Source organism: Echinops telfairi, unplaced genomic scaffold (genome assembly GCF_000313985.2).
Source record: "Echinops telfairi isolate 266 unplaced genomic scaffold, ASM31398v2 ScPeMD7_443;HRSCAF=831, whole genome shotgun sequence".
Lineage (NCBI taxonomy): Eukaryota > Metazoa > Chordata > Mammalia > Afrosoricida > Tenrecidae > Echinops > Echinops telfairi.
In genome coordinates, this window is record NW_022104341.1 from 43,620,299 (window position 1) to 43,630,831 (window position 10,533).

The 10,533-nt window shown below is 41.6% G+C and overlaps 1 pseudogene; it reads left to right on the top strand.

The window, feature by feature from the left end:
• The first annotated feature begins 4,960 nt into the window (after positions 1–4,960).
• LOC101653522 lies at positions 4,961–5,589 on the top strand (annotated as a pseudogene).
• Positions 5,590–10,533: the final 4,944 nt, after the last annotated feature.

Genomic DNA, 10,533 nt, shown 5'->3' on the forward strand with positions numbered 1-10,533 from the left:
CTCTGTAAAGTACTTAAAACAGTATCCAGTTCATGGTAAATGGTCAATAAAATGTTGGCTATTATTACCATCGTTACTATAACAATGGTAGCTGGGCTGGAACTCCACACCAATAATACTCTTTTCTTAGTCTGTTTAAAGTGTGTCTGTGATTAGTCTGTGAGTTAATTGTACTGTCATCCCCAAAGAGCACAGCACTGAACTCGTGGCAGCTCGACAACTGACCCATGTCCAGCTCTCCGCCTAAAAGCTACCCACTCTTTCTTGTCATGAGTTGTACCCGCTACCCTGTCTTCCTCTGTAGGAGATGGCCTTTGTGGGAAATCTCATCAGCCCCATGGCACCAACTATCAACTCTTGACAGGTGAATTTCTAATTCAGTCCTTCTTGCTGTTTCTCTTACCAGTGACTCAGTGCCTCAAACAGCACATATTTATTCTCTTACCATTCCAGAAGTCAGCTGATTCCAAAATAGGTCAGCAGAGCCATTTCTTTAGGAAAGAATCTGTTCCCTCAATGTTTCCAGATTTAAGAGGCCAATTGTATCCCTTGATCTCATGATCCATCTCTGCCTCAATTTGCCAATCGGCAACCCAGTGTCAGCAAAATCTCTTTCCTGATTCTGTCTGCATAACTGCCTCTTGCTCCATGGACAAGGTCTGTGTGGGTTTAATGAATGGTTCTGGAATTACAATTCTTCTCAAGGCTACCTATAGTTTGTATGATCTACAGAGTAAAATGACTTTGCATAGTAAATAAAGCACAAGTAAATATCTTTCTGGTATTCTCTCTTTTCTCTTGGATTCAATATTTTGTTGTAATGGCCACACAGAACTCACAGGCAATATGAGGGGTGTTTTAGGGAAGCTACCAGGAACCCTGGTGGTGTAGTGACCATGCGTTGGGCTACTAACTGCAAGGTCTGCACTTTGAAAGCACCAGCCACATGGAGAGAGCAAGAGGGAGCAATCTATTATAAAGATAGACAGTCTTGGAAGCCCACAGGGGCAGTTCTACCCAGTCTGATATGGTTGCTATGCATTTGCATCAACCTGATGGAAATGTGTTTGTTCTTTTGGGGGGGGGATTATAAAATGTTGATGATACAGTTATTCTGTCCACAGTATCTCTCTCAGCCATGCTACCAGATGGAATAGTTAAATTTTATGTAAACTTGCTCAGACAAGTAGTTTGACAGTTAGGGCCTGGTAAGCCCCCATAATGTGATCTAACAGTGTAATCAACTCTCTGACAGGATCTCCTGGGTGAGTGGGCCAGCAAGCAGTTGTAAGAGAATTAAGAAGGAAGGCGGCCTCCTGACTCAACTCACCATTCTGATGCCATTGAATACAAGTTTTCTGGGGAGTATGACCTACTCCTACTTCAGCAGACTGTGTGGGAAGGCCTGTCTCTTCTTGATGGTCTGTACACTGAATTAGTTTCATATCAAAAGGCCAGCCATTTGATGCTGGGAATTATTAGCAGTCTGCCATAGTACCTGCCAGCCTTGGATTCATTCAACTCCACAACCATGAGGCTGTCTGGCTGATTTTGTATTCATGTGCCCCATTGTCTGTCAGGGTGTCATCCTGTGGTGGCTTGTGTGTTGCTGTGATGCTGGACATTATGCAATTGTATTTCAAGTACCAGCAGGGTCACCCAGCGAGAACAGGTTCAGCAGAGCCTCCAGACAAAGAACAGACTATGAATAAGAAGTAGGCTATCCACTTCTGAAGAATTAGTCACTGAAAATCTTTTTTTTATAATCATTTTATTGATGACTCTTACAGTTCTTATAACAATCTAAATATCAATTGTAACAAACACATTTGTACATATGTTTTCTAGACACTTATTTTCTTTTTTTAATCATTTTATTGAGACTCATACAACTCTTATCACAATCCATACATACATACATCATGTCAAGCATATTTGTACATTTGTTGCCTTATCATTTTCAAAACATTTTCTTACACTTGAGCCCTTGGTATCAGCTCCTCATTTTTCCCCTCCCTCCCCGCTCTCCCCTCCTTCATGAACCCTTGATAATTTATAAATTTTTCTCATGTCTTAAACTGACCAATCTCTCCCTTCAACTTTTTCTGTTGTCCATAAACAAGCAGCCATCTAGCTGAGAAGCAACAAAGCCCACGTTGAACAAGCACACCAGCCTTTGTGATCATGAGGTGTCGATGGGATCAGGTATCTGGCATCAAAGACCCAGAACAAAAATCAAATCATTGTGAATGAGGGGAGTGTGGAGTGGAGACCCAAAGCCCATCTGTAGACAACTGGGCATCCTCTTACAGAAAGGTCACAAGAAAGAGACAAGCTAGTCAGGGTGCAGTACAGCACCACTGAAACATACAACTCTCCTCTAGTTCTTTAATGCTTCCCCCAACCCCCAAACACCATCATGACCCCAATCCTGCCTTACAAATCTGACTAGACTAGAACATGTACACAGGTACAGATCAGAGCTGGCAGCACAGAGAACCCAGGACAGGTGAACCCCTCAGGACCAATATTGAGTGCAGCGATACCAGGAGGGGATATCCCCTTTGGAACTGACGTTAGTTTGGAACTGCTGACCACCTTCAAACTACTATGCTGCAAGGCTCCTAACCAAAATCTCCCAGCTGAGTATTGTGAGTCTATGTCGACTCATAATGAATCTATAAGACACGCTAGAAGTGTCCCTTTGAGTTTCCAAGATTGTAACTGTGGGAGTAGAAACCCCATCTTTCTCCCCTGGAATAGTGAGTGGTTTCAAACTGTTGACCTTGCAGATCACAGCCAAACTCGAAACTACCACGCCACCAGGGCTCCCCACCAGCAATTGATGAAATACCAACTGAAATGTGTCAAGAAGCTGAGGAAGCACTGGAAGGCTCACTTATCTATGTCAGGAAATTATGAACACAACTGCTTGGTCAACTGACTGGAATTGATAGATCCATGTTAACCCATTCCAAAGAATGGTGACCCAACAGAATGCTCAAATAGAGCAATAACATTAATATCACATGCAAGTAAAACGTTGCTGAAGATCATCCAACAACAGTTGCAGCAGTCCATTGACAGGGAGCTTCCTGAGATTTGTTCCAGATTCAAAACAGGATATAGAACAAGGAATATGGCTGCAGACATTCAGGTAGATTTTGGCTGAAAGCAAATAATGCCAGAAAGATGTCTATATGTGTGTTATTGGCCATGCAAAGGCTTTTGACTGGGTGGATCATGCCAAATTGTGGGGAACCTTGAAAAAAATGGGATTTCATCGTGCTCATGTGGAATTTGTATGTGAATCAAGAGGCAGTGCTGTGACCAGAACAAGGGAATTCTGCATGGTTTAGAATCAGGAAAGTTCACATCAGGGTTGTGTCCTCTCACTATACTTACTCAATCCGTATACTGAGCAAATCATTATAGAGACCGGATTATGTGAAGAGGAATGTGGCATCAAGACTGGAGGAAGGCTTTGATATGCAGATGGCACACCCTTGCTCACTGAAAGTGAGAAAGACTTGAAGCATCTCCCAACGAAGATCAAGGATTGAAATCTTTAATATGGATTACAACTCAGTGTCAAGAAGACCCAAATCACCACAACTGCACCAATGTTGCATCATTAGAAAGACAGAAAAAGTTGAAGTGCTCAAGGATTTTGTCTTGCTTGTATCCACAATGGTCATGATAATAGCATTCCAGAAGAGCATCATGCTACACACACACACAGAGATGCAGATATTTAAGGATTGTAGTCTGCATGGCTCGTTGTTCTAAACCACCAGCCACCCCATTGGAGAAGATGGGGCTTTCTACTCCCATAAACAGTGATAGTCTTGAAAACCTACAAAGGACTCACTATGAGTCTGCATCAATGCAACGAGCGTGAGTTTTGTTTTATATATATATATACACACACACATATATGCATATGTATGTACATGTGTTATATATATACATATGTATGTACATGTGATATATATATATATATATATACATATAACAAAACTCTTTGTTTTTCTAGAAAACTAGCCTAACACGGCAAGCACGTGGTTCTCTGCTCCCCGGCCCTTCAATCACATGAACCCTTGGCCTTTATCTCATGATGCGTGCTCCACTATGGCAGCACAGTGGCCCTGTTGCTTCCTGGCCTCATGTTATGGCTTCTGCTGTCTCAGATGCCTCCCCACTTCAGCAAGGCTCTCTCACACATGCACTTCTCTGGTGACTCTTTTTTCTTGATAAGCATGACGTTCCTGTTCCTATTTCTAAGATGATTTGCCCTTCTAAGAAACAGAATGAAAAACTGACCAGTCTCCTAGTGAGAGTATTCTATTCTTCATGTACTTGCTCCTACCCAGTTATTTGGTGGGAGTTACAAAGACTCCGGAAAAGAGAATCATGCCAAGTAATTTCACTTCACTGCAGCAGCCAAGTGTGTTCATCATTTGTGCTACTAAGGTTACTTTGTGAACATCTTTAAACCAACGAACAAAAACCAAACTCGTTGCCATCAAGTTCATTTCTGACTCGTGGTTACCCTAGAGGGCAGAGTAAAACTGCCCCTGTGGGTTGCTGAGACTGCAGCTCTACAAGAATAGAAAGTCGAATCTTTCCCCCACGAAGAGGAGCTTTGGTGGAATGATAGTGATGAGTTGGGCTAATAACCTCAAGGTTAGCAATCAAAAGCCACCATCTTCTCTGAGGGAGAAAGATGTGGTTTGCTAATTTTGTGAAGAGTTGCAGTGTTAGAAAGTCCTAGGGCCAAGCTGATAGGGAAATCACCCTTTTAGTTTTCATTCCACAATGAGAGAAGAAGAGTGAACGCTTGCAAGTCTTACATTGACAACGAAATGTTCAAGAATTGACACGGCGGGCCCGAGCCGAGCTTGGGGCCCTGCGCTCTCCGAGGAGGCGGACTTTGTGCAGGGGCCCGCCGAGCGCGGGCATGGGGGTCACGGTGGACGTGCACCAGGTGTACAAGTATGAGCAAGTGGTCTCCAGCTTCCTCCGAAAGTATCCCAACCCCATGGATAAAAATGTCATCTCTGTGAAATCCGTGGAGGAAAAAATCGATAGATCAACAGGGATCATTTACCAGAAGAGGATTGCTGTCTGTCAAAATGTGGTCCCAGAAATTTTGCGGAAGGTGAGCATTTTAAAAAAAACCTGATATCCAGTTAGAAGAGGAATCATGGCTCAATCTTCAGGAAAGAAGCATGGCGATACAGAGTCACTGTCTTACCTGGACACAGTATGCATCTATGAAGGAAGAGTCTGTTTTTCGGGAAAGCGTGGAAAATCCAAATTGGACAGAATTCATTCAAAGAGGCAGAATTTCAATCACTGGGGCTGGGTCTCTCAACTGTATTTTAGAAACCTTTGCCAGTGCATTTTTAAAACAGGGAGCTCCGAAGGGAATTAGAATAATGGAGATGCTGCTAAAGGAACAGTGTGGTGCCCCCTTAGTGGAATAGAGAATCATGTGGGAGCTGTGCCGTGCCTACATTTTCTCAGGAACAACTTCTTGGCCACAACTCGTCAGAGATGCAGGCTTCTGGAATCCAAGTTTGACAATGCCGTGTTGGCAACTTGAAGAAAAGAGCTTCTTACCAACCCATTCAACCATGCAGTGCCTGGGAGGCTGCTGAAACAGCACGACTTATGGCCACGAGACTCCAAGCTGGATTTTTATCTCTTAATGATATTACAAATAAAAAGACAACCCCATCAAAAAAACAAACAAAAAAAAGAATTGACACTCAACTTCCATGTATAACCTGTCTCAAAATAATCTCATAATCTCACCACACAGAGGACACATGTGATCCATGAATCTTGGTAGAGAAATGACAGAAATTATTTATATAATAGCAGAAATTACAAATCATTCACAATTTTGAATTATTTTAATAATTCTTTGTTAGGTAACCTTTAAAAATACTTTGAAATGCAGGCCCTATTTTTAATGCATCTATCATTTCCGTACTTTGACTCTAATAATATCCTGCCTAGACTAGTACATCAATCTCATAGGTTTCATTACTCCCATTGCTGAATCTCTTTCATATATCCTTTATATTGATAATGTCGCTGTAGTCATATTGCATTCCCAGGCCAAAAGTTTTGATAGCGAAACAGTTTTAGTACAATAGTTAACAAATTACACATCAAGTTGGCAAATCTAGATTTCTAGCTCAGATGTGTTGTCTATAACAACAACCGCATTGTATGTCGTTTTAGGGATACTACTTAACTGCTCTGTCCGAAGTCCAACATGGTTTTGAGGATTAAGTAAATTTATATCTGTAAATTACAGATTTACTTACAATAAAACTAGATATTAATATAGCCCTATAACATTTAGCTCTCATTTTCCCTAAAGAATAAAACACGCACACACATAAAATAATAAAGCACAAGACACCTAACATGGACTTTAAGCTTCTTGTCGCCTGAAGTCTCCTTGATGTGCAGTCATATTTTCCTTGTTTCCCCTGTGCCTTGAAAGGTCAAACTTCACCTCCCAGCTCTGTCATCTTGAGTCCCATCAAGGCAGCAAAAGTTTACGCATAGCTAGGTACTTTCACAGGCTGCCAGCATCATCAGCAATTCTGGTCCATAGAAAGTTGCTCCAAAGGCTACTTCTCTACAAAGCCTTCACCAATAATCTTGTCTGAATAACTCCCTCATCGCTCATTCATTATGTCACTTATCTCACATTCCTTTGCATTACAGGCTTTATTTGATCTGGAATCGCCCACTCAACTCTAAGCCCCTTGTTTCAATCCACCAACCATAGAATGAGCGGCAACAAGGCATCCAAAGCTGGGCAAAGCTTTCTGGACAGAAGGATTAGTAAAACAGAATTGGGCCCAGCCCCTTAGGACATTAACAACCCGTGGCTCTTCTACCCTGGTCCCTTGGGTATGAGTGTTTGTTGAGTGAAAGTCCACCGCCACCTTTTTTTGTTTGTTTTTTTAAACAGGAAGGTGATTTAAGAGTCTGTGTATCATCCCTGACTTTCTTCTCTGGATTCTCTCCAGGTTTACATGTCTTGTTTAAATTGCTTTGGTTCGTTTTAAACATGAGGCTCCAATAAAAAGCTTTGCAAATGCTCAGGACCGTCAGAGGACCCGCTCATACTTCCTATCGTTGCACTCTTGTTTCTATGTCCCCGAATCCAGTGTTCTTCGGGAACAGCACGACTCGAATGTGGCTGTGTTTTGCTATACGTTAAAATATGTGATGGGGGAAGGACCAGATTTTCAGCCGGTATAACTATAAACATTTCCTCTAAATTACCTACAATGCAATCCACTCCACAAGGAATATATACAAAAACAAAGCTTTGAAGCAAGGTTTTATCCCAACTTGAAATAGAATAAAATATAAACTACCTAGCAATACCCCAGCGCTTCTTCTTCTTCTTCTTTCTAAAAATTAGCCATGGAAAGGGGCCAAGAAAATGTATTCTCCAGTCCCAAGAGATGCCTTCTCTTTGAAGTCTTGCCTGTTCACCTCAGTATTATTGGCAGAACATTTATTTGATATTTATGTTCCCAAGAGAATAATGTAGCGAGGGGTGGAAAAAGGTCTCAGCCTCAGGAATGAGACAATCCTGGGTTCAAATGACGCCCATGTCATTTCATTAGGGAGGCCCAACCCACGTAAAGTAACCTCTGTGAGCATTAATGGTCTCTTGGGAAGCTGAAGAGAATAATATGTAATAAAGTGGTTGAGAAGATGAGCAAGCTGGTGGTGCATAGTTGGTGCTTCACAGGTGCATGGCATTTAGAAGCACTTAGTTTACAACAGTCATTAGCTCCTGTTTTCCTGTGTATGTATATTGGCCCACCTTGCTAAACATGAACCATCTGAGAACAGTGACAGTTTTTGAGAATGATGATTATTTCAGACACGGCTTGCATTATCTAGCCTAGTGCTCAGAAAATATTTGTTTAATAGATAATTTATAAACTCTGGCTGTTGACAAATCATTCAGGTTTTCTTTGACATTTGTTACCTATCTGCCAATTAGCCCTTCTGATTCCACTGCCTATGGTTTTTCATTGAATGGTGACCCGAAGGTGGAAGCTAGTAAGTGGATGGCTATTTGGACTGGTATTAAAGAACTGAAGATTTAAATATGGTAAATGAGATATGGATTGAGGAGTCTGTAGTAAAGAAATACTGTGATGTTTCACTTGGAAGCAGTGACTTCAAATCAGAAATGTTTACCAATGGCTTCAGAATGCCTCTTAAAATTAGAGTACATTGTTTCTCGCTTTGAATTTATTTCTCTGCATGTATAGATATTCCTGAGCAAAGAACCTCGTAAGAAGTGGTAGTATTTTTCTGGTGAATAAATGTGTATGCCCTTTTAGTGAACATGAATAGAGAGATGGGAAAAGCGATTATAATATCAGACTAGATTCAAATTTAAAAGGTGCAAGGTCTTCCTTTTATAGTCAATAAAATTTAAAGGGACAAAGCACACCTTAGGAAGTTTTGTCTTATAATCAATAAAATGCCTCTTTGCCTTACTTATTAGAGAGTGTTGGTTGCAATCAAGCATTGTCAATGACCAATTTGCTCTATCAGTGAAGCAAATCATTACTAAACACACAGTGTTAGTGTTGCAGTTTTCCATTCTGTCTGAGCATGAAATGGGAAAAAATAAAGTTTTCTTTCACCTTAGAAATTAAAATACTACAGGCTATAAAGAAGAGTGCATTTTCAGTCTTGCCAAAAAGATTCTTTTTCATCCCTTCCTAAAACCAGAGAGAATTATCTATCTGTAGTATACACTGTCTCCAATCATGCTTTTAAAACTCACTCATTACATCTAGAAACCCAGAGATATGTGACTGTTATCACCCGGCAAATGTAGCACACAGAGACAGAAATAGTAGACAGAGCTAACCTGGGAGAGGAGAGACAAATAAGACAGAATTTAATTCAAAGCAAGTTAGCCAGAATTAAGCCGGTTGAATAAAGTGGGCCTCATTTCCCCGATCCCTAGTATAATCAGTGTAAAACTGCACGGACCACAGTGGAGGTACTCAATAAATATTGTCTAATCAACGTATCCAGTGACAGATAACGGGGCTCTCCAGCTACTGGAAATATATTCTCATGAGCAAGAGGGTTTTTAACTCAGGTTAGAAAGCCCTTGGGACCACGGGAGGCAGACCATGCAGCTGGGGGAGGACCACACACAATCTCCAGGCAAGTAGTCATGTAGGCAGGGCAATGCTCAGGAAAACAGCCAGGAAAGACGGTCGGCTGAGAAAAAGACTGGCTGGCTCTGTGTGTTCCTGGATGGAAGGATTTCTTTCTTGGAATAAAAATCTTCTAGGTCGGTAGGGCAGGGGATCTCCCAGCTGTCCAGCTCCTCTCCTCCCTTTCCTGGTTAGGTGCCAAACCAGAACTGTCTGTCAGAAAGAGCTGCTTACAACAGTGCAGTTGACTTTTAGTCCTTGCTGCCTGGGCCGGGACATTCTGGAAAGAGCTCGCTCCTCTAGGGCCTCTGGAAAGGAGCCTGGATTCCAGGGGGTGCTACTCAGGCTGAGCAGCCTCGCTGTGTCGGACAGAAGGAGCTTCAGAGAAGAGAATGAGGAGGGAGAAGAAAGCTCAGCCGTTGTTAATGTGCTTGAACTGGTATCCAGAAGAAGGTACCGTATTTCTCCTGCGAAGCTAGACCCACGAGCAGCCTCTGCTGCTAAGGGACCAGCTGTGTAGCTCTTTGGGGATGGCTGAATTCCAGAATCCAGGGTTGGCAATCTGAGAGACCTCTCTTGCTTTTGGCTCTCAGTTGATCATCACACTAAACTGGAAGGTTTAACTGGAATAAATAACACTTCGGGGCCTGTTGTTTCAGGTGCAACTTACCCCTGCTAAGTTTAAAGATGTAAGAACAACTGCCATACTTTTTAGTTTCTACATAACCCAAACAATACAAATACAGATTTTAAAATCCTTATGGAGGTTCTCATCTCAGTGCACTGGGGCTTGGGGGTTTACACATATAATTCCCATTAACACTAATAGGAGTTAGAGTAGGCACACCAATTCCCTTGTGTAGAAATGAGAACATAACCATATGGATACTAATAAATACATTTTAAATTCTGATTTTATGCAGATTTAACATAATACTTCATACAACACTTAGCAAACTCTGTGGAGACAAAAATTGTCTCAATTAATTCTCCCCAACAGAGGACCTGCACATCCATGCAAGCTCCTATGACTTTTAGAAGAATATTCATTTCCTTTATAACGAAGAGAGGGTTCAACTAAACTACTGGTAGTAGTTTAAATGTATGCAGTGTTGTTTTTGAAGTGCAAACTGTTCTGTGTTTGCAAACATTCCTTTTTTACATGTAACAACCGCATGACCTATCAGAGAATTTCCACCAGCCCTCCCACCCCCCAAAAGATGATTTTAAAATTGAGTTGTGATTCTCTTTTTACATACAGTGCTGGAGCGCCACCTACTGGAAGCAACTTGAAAAG